The sequence below is a fragment of the Nelumbo lutea genome, chromosome 8 (assembly GCF_056320005.1).
Source record: "Nelumbo lutea isolate HS-2025 chromosome 8, American lotus-T2T, whole genome shotgun sequence".
NCBI classification, from domain to species: domain Eukaryota; kingdom Viridiplantae; phylum Streptophyta; class Magnoliopsida; order Proteales; family Nelumbonaceae; genus Nelumbo; species Nelumbo lutea.
The window spans coordinates 37,159,412-37,171,275 of record NC_142691.1 but is presented as its reverse complement, the minus strand read 5'-3'; the positions used below and the strand labels follow the sequence as shown (position 1 = coordinate 37,171,275).

Sequence of the window (11,864 nt, the reverse complement as noted above, 5' to 3'; positions counted from 1 at the left end):
GACATAAGTTTTGATGTCATCGTCTAGTTGGGATCCAAGAGCCTCCGGTTCGTTTATATACCCCATCATCCACATGACATGGTCATGGACCAGCTGGCTCTCGGTCATCCTTGTGGTCATCAACAACTTGAGGACCTTTTGTCTAGTAGAACATTTATTCTCTTCATATATAGTCTTTAGACTATCCAGAATATCTTTGTAGGTTTCGATCTTATCGAACTATCTTTGGATGGAGTTGTTTAAAGATGCTACGACATAACACCGGGCAAGAGAGTTATTCTCCCCCCATTCCTGATATTCCCTCCTACGTGCTTCAGAAGCCCTATCACTTGGATGTTTCGAAGCTCGGTTCTTAGCAACCTTGCCCAATTTATCGAACGCAAGGACCAGATTAATGTTATAATACCAGTTAGCATAATTAGGTCCATTTAGTTTGTTGTCATTCAACAATTTGGCGAATTGTTCGTGTGCCATTTCTGATAAAAGGCAATAGTTATTAGTCCATGACCTAAAATTATTTCATGTTATCTTACATAGAATGGTCTTTTATCTATGTTCCATCTTCATTTATTCATCTCCGAGATTTCCCTCTTATCTCAGTGACAAGGACACGGTGCATGTCCCTAGAAATGTGGGAAATCACATAGGTGCATGGAGCCAATTATTTCAGCTACAAAACCCCACCACTTTTTATGAAGGATCAAGTATTCACCCATCCAATGACCTTTCCCTTTGGCCTCCATCAGACAAGATTTATTGCCATTTTAGGTTAAATCTTTCTGTTTGGTAAGTGCTGACCCGTCATATTGTGGACCCCGAGGTACCGTGAAAGAGTCTTCAATTTTAGAATAGGCCTCTCCCACCTCGGTCTATGACGTCCCTATCATCTCATGAAGCAATCCCACCAACTAGACCAACAAAATGGATAGCCCAATTTTATGGTACATCTTTGCCCACCAATACAACCTATTTTCATGCTAATGACGGAAGGCCTTTAGAGAATTCATCATATTGTATTCCCTATCTCTTGCACTTATATTAATCCAGAGGGAACGAGAAAAATAGTCCCTAGGTCTGATTTAGGTTAAACTAAAGTGGCTCCCATTGACTTTCATAAAGTCAGATTTGAATGGGTTCATATCGGGCTAGGGTTCCGCGAGGTTCCTCTTGAGAAGGAAGCTGATTAGGGGCCCATCGAAGAAAGAGATCATGCAATCGTCTATGAACGTCATGGCAATGATGTGCATTCAACCATGATGTTTGCAGAGAGCCACATACGTCTAAACATGGGCCAAGCACTTATGGCCCATGAACGAATCACATTTATTCAGCACATCACAAGAACACATACACACACACACAAATTGATCCAATTAATCAAAAGGCTTGTAAAACCCTAATTAATTCAGGTTAACACATAATCAGCCCATTAAAGGCCTAAAATTATCTAATAATTTCATCTTGGTATATGGGCTAAATTGCAAAACGGGCTAAATGGTCTAGTGTTGCTTTAACCTAATTTAAAAAGGTTTTTCAAGGGAGGGCCAAATTGGTCCATGTAGTGGGCCATCAAACCCTTGGCCCATGACCGTTTTTGAGCCACCAAAACGTGACCCATGGGGCTGTGATCAGACTCCATCGAACCATTGTTTGAGCCCAACTAATTTGGACCAAACTAGGTCAAATTAGCCTAGGGTTTGGTGTCCAAAACATGCAACAATTCATATGAACTTGATCTAAAATTTTAACAGTTGAAAATTGACAATCAATCAATGAACTACATACCTGTAAAAAACTTTTACTCATAGATTGCAGATTTTATGCTTGAAAGCAAGAGGAAGAATCCCCAAACCTTTAGATAAATGTTTTTGAGGTTTTTAAGTGTGGAGATGCCAATATTTGGACTATCTAAAATCATATAGTCAACTAGCCTTAACAACAAAGGTATAAAATGCTAAACTATGTGATGTAGGTGACTACCTATGACAACTAAGGCATGGAATGACATACTATGCGATGTAGTTGACTACCCAAAAATGTAAAGTTGACTAGTAACAGTATGGATAGGTGACTACCAATCGATTGATTGGAAGGATTTAATTGACTAAAGGAGGAAAAAGATTCCTCCTTTTTTCTAGTAGACTAAGATATTGTAGTTAAACTACTTTGATGAAATTTAACCATTTGAAGGGCTTAAACGACTATTATTATCTTTTGCAAGCATTCTATCATGTTAGAGACATTTTGAATCATTATTATGTTTTGTAAGAGACCTTTAAAAGTTAGAAAATGGTTACTTTCTTTTCAAACCTCTATAAATGGAGGTTTTTAGGTTGATTAAGACAAACAAGAAGAAAGCAAGAAAAAACAACATATTTTATCGTTGTATATAGTCCTTAGTTGTTTTTAGAGAGCAAATTAGCAAGTGTCTTTATTTTCTTGGAAGATATTCCCAACTTTCAAAATAAGAGATTCTCAAGAAGGATAGAATTCATAGAATTGAACATCCAGAACGCTAGCATGTTTACGTTTGCATATGAGAATGTTAAAAGTGTATGATGAGAAACATCTATAAGATATTATATATTTTTTAAGCTCTTCCAAAAACATACATGAAAGGTAATAGAAAATCAACAATCTATTTCTACATTTACCCATAAGAAAAAAGGAGTAAAAACATAACATGAGAAACCGGTCCCTACAAATTACTATCACTGACTATAGAGTTTTTAATCATTAACACCAAAAAAACTATTTTTTTTAATTTATATTCTGAAATTTGTAGTTGTTTATATCAGCAAAACAAATTTGTAGGTACATAGTGGTCACTAAGACCATCAGAGTACAAAATGTGTCAAACCAATACTATATGGATGCCTACGATGAATTTATAACCCATTGCATGTTTGCGATGAATTCATAGCTCATCGCAAATCTACGATGAACTCATACTCAGGACAGGTCGCGATGAACTTCGGCTAGCGCGAATTTGCGAAAAAGCTTAGACATGTGCGAATCTATGATGACATATAAGACACAAACGGATTTACGATGAACACCGAACATGTACGGATTTGTGATGAACCCCATACACATGCAGAGTTGCGATGAATCTGAAACCATTATAAAACTGTAGAATCATAATAGATCGGAAATAAATGCCGATTATTCGTATGTCTTTAAATTATACATGTGGGTTTAATGAATGTATACCCGCCAAAAGATGATGTGACTCACACCACGTCAATATAATAGATTAACGTAATAGAGAATTCGAAAGTGACATGATTCTCTAATAATTATATCTTAAAGTTAAATAAAAGGCAATATCTCACTTTTCATTGATAACCTTTACTTTATCGATATAAAAGGGGGAAAGCATTTCTGGGCATTCTCTCTTCTCTCTTATGTTCCTTCAAAGAATTGACCAACTGCCATCTTTGTTATAGAAACTCCGGACACCTCTCGTCGGCCATTCTTTCTACAATCTAGCCTCAACGTTCGTTTCACCGTTCTTGTTCGATCATCGAGCCTGGCCCAAGAGCCTTACGACGAGTAGTAGTCTCAATACTTCATCACAATCCGATCATTGAGAAAGGACTAGAATTTAAATGGTGTAGATTTGTTTCCCCGCTACTGGGATTCTTTTCCAATAATGTCGGTTCCCCATGGGGACATAATCTCACCATCAAATTAATTGGCAAACCTATTTTGCATCAAGATCGGCTTTACACTTTACTTTTCCTCGGGAATTCAAGAAATATCAGGTATGATTTGCTTCGCTTGATGAAGCTAGGTTTTATCATTGGCCTATAAAACTCTCTTAAGGTAGCGTTTACAGGTTTTGTCCAGTCGAATTTTTTGATTTTTTCTTAGTTCCATCACTAATGTTTCTTTGATTTATCGTGTTCTTGTTTGATTTCTTCGTTTTTCTAATGGTTTTGTTCTATTTTTGACATTGAAATAATTGATTGCTAAAAGGGATCTATTATTTCTTCTTTCCACCATGATCTTCTGTTACTCTGTGAATGTCTTGAATGTCATGTTTCTTTTAGGTTGCTAGGTATGGTGTTTCTGACCCAGGGTTTCTATTCTTCGATTGACAAAAAGTTGGTTTGTTTATTGCCATCTTTAGGGTTTGATGTATTTTTCCTAGATGTTTTGTATTTAGAGGTAAACACAATTTTGGTGGTTGTGATGATGGAGTTTTAATTTGAAGTTTCACTTATTAGATTGAAGGAAGGACCTTCAGTAAGAAATTAGTTCGCTTGTTGTTTTCGTTTTTAAGTTTTGATCTTCTCTTCCTTTCAACATTTACTCCAAGATAAACACCACTCGCATGGGTTTGATGTTGGATTTTTTTAGTTTATTAGAGTTTGGTTTTGTGATTTTATGGTTCCCTTAACGTGAAACTGTATCAAAACGTATTTAAACATTTTTTTCTTAATTCTTTTAGCATATCGAATTGAATTTCCAGGAGTGAAGTTTGTTTTGAATTTTCTTTGAAGATCAAAGAGGGTGGTAATTGGCTAAGGATACTTGGGTAGAAGTTATTTTGTTTGATTTTGTGAAGTTTCAGATCTGGTTACTGCTTTTAAATTTCATTCGAAGATACCATTTAGAGTTTATCTTCTAAATTCTGAATGTGTAATTTAGGCTTAGATTCATATTCATTCCCTGTCTTTCTTAGCATATATATGTCTCTATGTTGCATGAATGACTCTTTTTCCCCCAAAAGAAATATGCTTCATTTTTTTTTGAAAAAAGAAACTACCAACCTTTTCCATTGATTTTGGCCATGTTTATTACATTTATTTCACTGATTTATGCAAAATGAGTCAGGATGCCTGTTGTTGTAGGGATTTATTTGTCTGATGGTTGTAATACAAAGAATAATCAAATATAAAACATGCAATATGCAATAAAACCTATGAAAAAGTATAATCCAATGTAAATATTCAACAAAATCTATGCAAATCTTTCTTTCATTAATTAGGAAAAACAAACCACTCTTTGGAATATGGAGATGAGGGGAGTCAAGGATATCTAAATAGCAGTGATTGGCATGCTTACATGATGCTGGGATATTAAGTTTCAAGTGGAACTCTAAGGCAGAGACAACCTTTTCTCCAGAGTAGAGTTAGTTGATTGTCCATTCGTATTGCCTGGTAGACTTCACTGTGGGTTCTGATTTGTTTGTTATTTTATTTTATCTCAAATTCTTTATCTTTTTTAGGATTATGATGAGCTGACATATGCCTGGGGTAAGGCTTTTACGCCCCCTCGTTAGGTTTCTTTGCATTAGATTGTATCAGAACCAAGATCTGTTCCCTTCCGAGGGTGTTCAGATGGTTGGGTTTGCATTAGACTACTCATTGGGTTCTTATTGGATTTAATGAACTTTTGATCAGTGTTTTGTCTTGGTTTCATTGTCACTTCCTATATTGATGTTTATTCCTTTTACATGGGGATAGATATAAGCCAAATTCTGTTGTGCATTTTCAGGATTCAGAAGGTTGATTTAAACTATACATGGATATAATGAATAAGAAGGAGATATGAGTACGCGTATGCATGTTAAAAGATAAAAGAAAACAAACATATGAAGGGATGGAAATAGTATGTTTATAGGTGGGTTTAGTAACATAGTAAATATAGTAAATATACAGGTGGATTACCGATGACATAATAAATATACAGGTGGAAATAGTAGACAAACACATGTGCATCATCCTTATTCCGGCAACAATTTGCAAATTAGAGAGGAGTGATGTTTTTTTTTTTTCTTTTATGCTTTATGTTCTATGCTTTCAGTTCATTTTGGTGGGAGGTTCGAGGCTTTATGATTTCTTTATGTAGTTTAGGAAGAAAATCAGTAAAAAAAAGTTAAAAAAGTGATAAGAGAAGCTAAGGAGAAAGATACAATGTTTGAGGGAGAAAAGAAGGATATATGCTAAAGAAAATTCCATAAAATACAATGAAGCAAAAACAAGTTTGCTAACAACCCTTCTTAGGTACACTGTACCCCATGTGTTACAATGCTATACTCTTCCCCACTAGAGTGAAAAGTTAATTATTCCTTGCTTTTCTACTAGACGTGAACTTCCTATCGCCAGCTAAACTAGCTTAATCTTTTTTTTTTTTGTTAAGTTGTGACTTGAATTCTAGTTTGCAGCTTGCTCCATGATTCAACCCAAAGCTTGTGGGGAGGAACTCAAATAGAAAATTTCATTAAGGTTTGTGGTAGATTCCAATCCGCTTTGTATAATGGTCCCATATGTTATGTAGTTTTTTCGGCAGCGGTCCAGTGGATTTACTTTGCCCAAGCTTCTCTGTTGATATACCAATTGAAAAAAAGAATCTGGCCAATCTAAAATCAAACAATTAATTTAATCAACCGAGTTAGTGTAGTTTATTGATGTATGTTCTTATGTACTTTGTTTTGCTTTTCCAATGAACAAAAAATATCATTATTTTTATTCATTCTGACTATTAACAGAAACTATCATTTTCATTTTGTTAATGTGTTTTGTACCTTAGCATCTAGTGGTTAGGAATTTATGTGAGGACAAAAATCCGTTCTGAGGTTTTACACTGGAATCACCGTCCTTGGAAGGTTCGCTTTTGGTGGATTGTTACGATAGAGAATTTCATTTTCTTTCATAAATTGTTTTCTAGATTTGAAACCATTCCTTTGAAACTGCATGATTTAGGCTTTACCCCTAAGTTTTCACAAGAGATTGTTTTCTAGATAACCTTCAAAGCACGCTATTTGAAAGTGGTATTTCAGGACAGACAGTTATATCCCAAAAGCACACATTTATTACGATACACTATTCCAGTAAGGTTTTCCCATTCAAATTGTTATCTCCAAAAACATGCTTTCAACACCATTTTCTAAGACATGTAAGATATGCTAACATCTAACCTTGAAATTTTATCACTGCTTCTAAAAAGAATGGTTTTAAAACATGGTTTTCCTTTTACGATAAAAAGAAGACTTTGAGTTAGGTTAGAAAATTTTTGAAAGGAGTTCTTACGCATTCATTACATATCTTGCGACTTCTGATGAAGTTATGATACACTTATATGTTTTGAATAATATATTGTAACTATTGTGAATAGATATATTTTAATTTGTGCGATGAATCTTTATCATGCTTATTATATATATATATATATATATATACATCTACATATATGCTCATATCTCCTGGCAACCCTAGGATTGCACTCAGATTCCCTGGTAACCTCGGGAAGGCCATGGCAACCCCAGGTGCGTTCACATTCCTCGGCAACCCCGGGAAGGCCCTGGCTACCCCAGGTGCACTCATATCCCCTAGCAACCCCAGGATTGCTCTCAGATTCCTCAGCAACCTCGGGAAGGCCCTAGCAACCCTAGGCGCACTCATATTCCCTGACAACCCCAAGAAGGCCCTGGCAACCCCAGATGCATTCAGGAATCCTTAGCAACCCTAGGAAGGCCCTAACAACCTCAGGCGTGCTCACATTCCCTAGCAACCCCAGGCGCACTTAGATTCCTCAGCAACCCCGGGAAGGCCCTGATAATTCTGCATTTTGATGCCTTAATGACATCAATTTAGGGGTATTTTCAGCCTTAGAATAGGCAAGATATGCCATTTTCCCAGTTAAATGCAATGTTGTGGTCTCTAAGGGTTTTTGTGCAAATTTCGGGGGAAAATTGGGAAGTTTTCATGGCTGAAATGCAGATTTTGGGAAGCTGGTGTGAAGTCCAGCTGAGAGGGGGTGTTTTTATGAAAAACTAAAAGTAGGAGGGCACCTCTTAGCTGCTAAACTCAGTTTGGCACCCCTCCTACTGTATTACCATGCTCCCCACGCCTTAGCAAAAGCTAGGGCGCCTTTTAACCCATTCTTTTCACTCTTAATAAGCCCTAGCCACCCTTAACTGTTAAATCCTTACCTTCCAACCTTTCTAATCTCCACTATCAATTCTAGGGCACTTTCTTTTTAGCATTCTAACCCTAGGAGCCACATAACCTCTAATCTTCGCCATTCAACTTTTAGCCATTAAATCTCAGCCTTACATAATATTGGGTGCATTCTCCTTTTTTTCTTAGCCTTATGATCACCCTAGAACCATCCTAATCCTTCATTCTAAACCCTAGGGCATCAATATTTTTGCTAAAACCCAGCTGTCGCCCCCCTCTTTCTCTCTATTCCCAGTTGTGCCCACCATTCTCTATAAAAAGGACCATAGGGGGCCTATAGAAGGGGTTGGTCAATTCACCTACTTAACAAGGCTAAGGTTTCTTGAGGAGTTCAAGGGTTGTAGATGGGGATGACGCCTGATTTTTGTCAGGAGGGGTTCTTGCAAGCTATTCAACCAATCTACAACTACCGCCACTGAATTTGATCATCCACTCTTTTATTTTCTTTATTTTATTTTTTGTTATTTTTATTTCTACAATCTTTAGATTTAATTATTTTTTTTGTTTCTCTGTTTTGCAGATCTGAATTCATTCAGTTCAAGGCTAAGGTGTCTCAAGGGGTTCGAGGGTTGTAGAAAGGACAAATGCCCGATTCTTGTCAAGAGGAATTTCTGTAAGCTGTCTGGTCGATCTGCAGCAACCACCACGGGATCCAGATCTTGGATAATTTTTATTTATTTTTTTTGTTAATTTTAGTACTTTGTTATTTTTTGAGTTTTAGTTATTATCTTGTTTAATTTTTAATTTTTAATTTTTAATTTCAGCAATAATAGATTTTATTTTCTTATTTTTTGTAATTCTCGATTGCATTCTTTTGTCTGGATCTAACTATATATTAATTTTTCGCTTTCTTCCCTATGGATACAATCCGTTCTCACCCATTTACTATGTTAGTAGTTGTTAGAGAAACAAAAAAATATATATATATATATAAATGTTTAAACTGGTGTTTCAGAGTGTTTAATGACGTGCTTTCGGACACACCGGGCATTGACAACCCCAGGCGCACTCATATTCCCTAGCAACTCCTGGCGCGTTCATATTCCTTAGTAACCTTGAGAAGGTCCTGGCCACCCCAGGTGCACTCACATTCCCTGGCAACCCTGGGAAGGCCGTGGCAACCCAAGGTGCACTCATATTCCCTAGCAACCCTGGGAAGGCCCTAGCAACCCCAGGCACACTCATATCTCCTAGCAACCCCAAGATTGCTCTCAGATTCCTCAGCAACCTCGGGAAGGCCCTAGCAACTCTAGGCGCACTCATATTCCCTGGCAACCCCAGGCACACTCACATTCCCTAGCAACCCCAGGCGAACTCAGATTCCTCAGCAACCCCTAGAAGGCCCTGATAACTCTGCATTTTGATGCCTTAACGACATCAATTCAGGGGTATTTTCGGCCATAGAATAGTAAAGATGTGCCCTTTTCCTAGTTAAATGCAATTTTGTGGTCTCTAACGGTCTTATGCAAAATCTAGGAAAAATTGGGAAGTTTTCATGGCTGAAATGCAAATTTCGGGAAGCTGGTGTGAAGTCCAGTTGAGAAAGGGGTTTTTTTGTGAAAAACTGAAAGTAGGAGGGAGCCTCCTAGCTGCTAAACCCAGTTTGGCACCCCTCCTACTGTATTACCATGCTCCCCACGCCTTAGCAAACCCTAGGGTGCCTTTTAACCCATTATTTTCACTCTTAACAAACCATAGCCACCCCTAACTGCTAAATCCTCACCTTCCGTCCCTTCTAATCTCCACCATCCATTCTAGAGCACTTTCTTTTTAGCATTCTAACCCTAGGAGCCACCTAACATTTAATCTTCACCATTCAGCTTTTAGCCATTAAATCTCAGCTTTACATAATATTGGGTATCTTCTCCTTTTTTTCTTTGCCTTATGATCACCCTAGAACCATCTTAACCCTTTATTCTAAACCCTAGGGAATCCATATTTTTGCTAAAACCCAGTTGCCGTCCCCCTCTTTCTCTCTATTCCCAGTTATGCTCACCCTTCTCTATGAAAAGGACCAAAGGGGGCATGTAGAAGGGGTTAGTCAATTCACCTACTTAACAAGGCTAAGGTTTCTTGAGGAGTTCAAGGGCTATAGAAGGGGATGGTGCTTGATTCTTGTCAGGAGGGGTTCCTACAAGCTATTAAACCAATCTGCAACTACCGCCACTGGATTTGATCATCCACTATTTTCTTTTCTTTTTTCTTTTTATTTCCTGTTATTTTTATTTCTGCAATCTTTAGATTTAATTCTTTTTTTTGTTTATCTATTTTGTAGATATGAATTCATTTGGTTCAAGGCTAAGGTGTCTCGAGGGGTTCGAGGGTTGTAGAAAGGACAGACACCCGGTTCTTGTCAAGAGGAATTTCTGCAAGCTGTCTGGCCGATTTGCAGCTACCGTCACCGGATCTAGATTCTGGATCATTTTTATTTATTTCTTTTGTTAATTTCAGTACTCTATTAATTTCTGAGTTTTGGTTATTGTCTTGTTTAATTCTGAATTTTTAATTTCAGCAATAATAGATTCTATTTTCTTATTTTCTGCAATTCTCGATTGCATTCTTTTGTCTAGATATAACTATACTTTAATTTTTCACTTGCTTCCCTATGGATATGACCCGTTCTCACCCATTTACTATGTTAGTAGTTGTTTGAGAAACAGGAAAAATTATAAATGTTTAAACTGGTGTTCCAGAGTGTTTAACGACGTGCTTTCAAACACACCAGGCCCTGACAACCCTGAACGCGCTCATATTCCCTGGCAACCCCTGGCGTGTTCATATTCCTTGGTAACCCTGGGAAGGTCCTGGCCACCCTGGGTGCACTCACATTCCTTGGCAACCCTGGGAAGGCCCTAACAATCTCAGGTGCACTCACATTCCCTAGCAACCCCAATTGCACTCATATCTCCTAGCAACCCCATGATTGCCCTCAGATTCCTCAACAACATCGGGAAGGCCCTGACAATCCCAGGAGCACTTACATTCCTTGGCAACCCCATGAAGGCCCTGGCAACCCCAGGCACACTCATATTACCTGGCAACCCTAGGCTTGCACTCAGATTCCTTAGCAATCCTGTGAAGGCCTTGGCAACCCCAAGCACGCTCATTTCACCTAGCAACCCCAAGCTTGCATTCAGATTCCCTGGCAACCCAAAGAAGGCCCTGACAACCCCAAACGCACTCACACATTCCCTAGTAGCCCCAAGGAGGCTTTGGCAACATCCGATTTGATCTTTTTCCAACCTATAAATGCAAAATATTTACCTACTTGTAAATGCAACGGTTTAAGTAAGAACAAAGTTAAGTCATCTCATGCAAGGTTCAAAATTTCGCAACGTATCGGACGACTGATAGATATCGTTCCGGTGTAAATCCAATACATGGAACGCATAAAAATTATTTGCGATGTTCCTTTTCGTATGTATTAGTATCAGGCCTTGTATCGGACTATTTCGGGTTTGTATCGACTAATACAGTTCCGAAATAGTCCTGTTTTGAGTCCGTATCGAGCGATACAATTCCGAAACACTCTGATAGAGCTTGATACAAGTTCCCTTCTCTTTCATTAATTTCACTAAATTATATTTAGGGTCAAATTACCTCTCATTAATTAGTTAATTACTCCTGTAATTAATGCATAATTTTAAATTTGAATTTGAATTTTAACACCTAATTGGAATTCTCTTCTCATTAGTTTCGTTAATTAATAACCCATTTTCTCATTAATTTTGTTTTGTTAGTATAAAACTTTGAACTTAGCAATAGTAAGATTCGAACCTTAAACATTATGCTTTAACAACTAGAGGTTCACCACTAAGCCACACCCATTTGCTTGTTATAGGTTTATGCATTTTTAATTTTAAATAAATTTTCTCTTTTTCTTTGTTATGCTTA

General features: G+C 37.4%; 1 long non-coding RNA gene across 3 annotated transcripts; it reads left to right on the top strand.

The window, feature by feature from the left end:
* The first annotated feature begins 3,343 nt into the window (after positions 1 to 3,343).
* LOC148843838 (uncharacterized) lies at positions 3,344 to 8,834 on the top strand. 3 transcript variants are annotated; one of them, XR_016102819.1, is made up of 3 exons: positions 3,344 to 3,767; positions 6,169 to 6,236; positions 8,491 to 8,834. It is a non-coding gene; the product is annotated as an uncharacterized LOC148843838 (long non-coding RNA). The 3 variants fall into 3 exon arrangements; XR_016102821.1 differs by having other exon boundaries at positions 3,381 to 3,767; positions 6,176 to 6,236; XR_016102820.1 differs by having other exon boundaries at positions 3,395 to 3,767; positions 6,151 to 6,236.
* Positions 8,835 to 11,864: the final 3,030 nt, after the last annotated feature.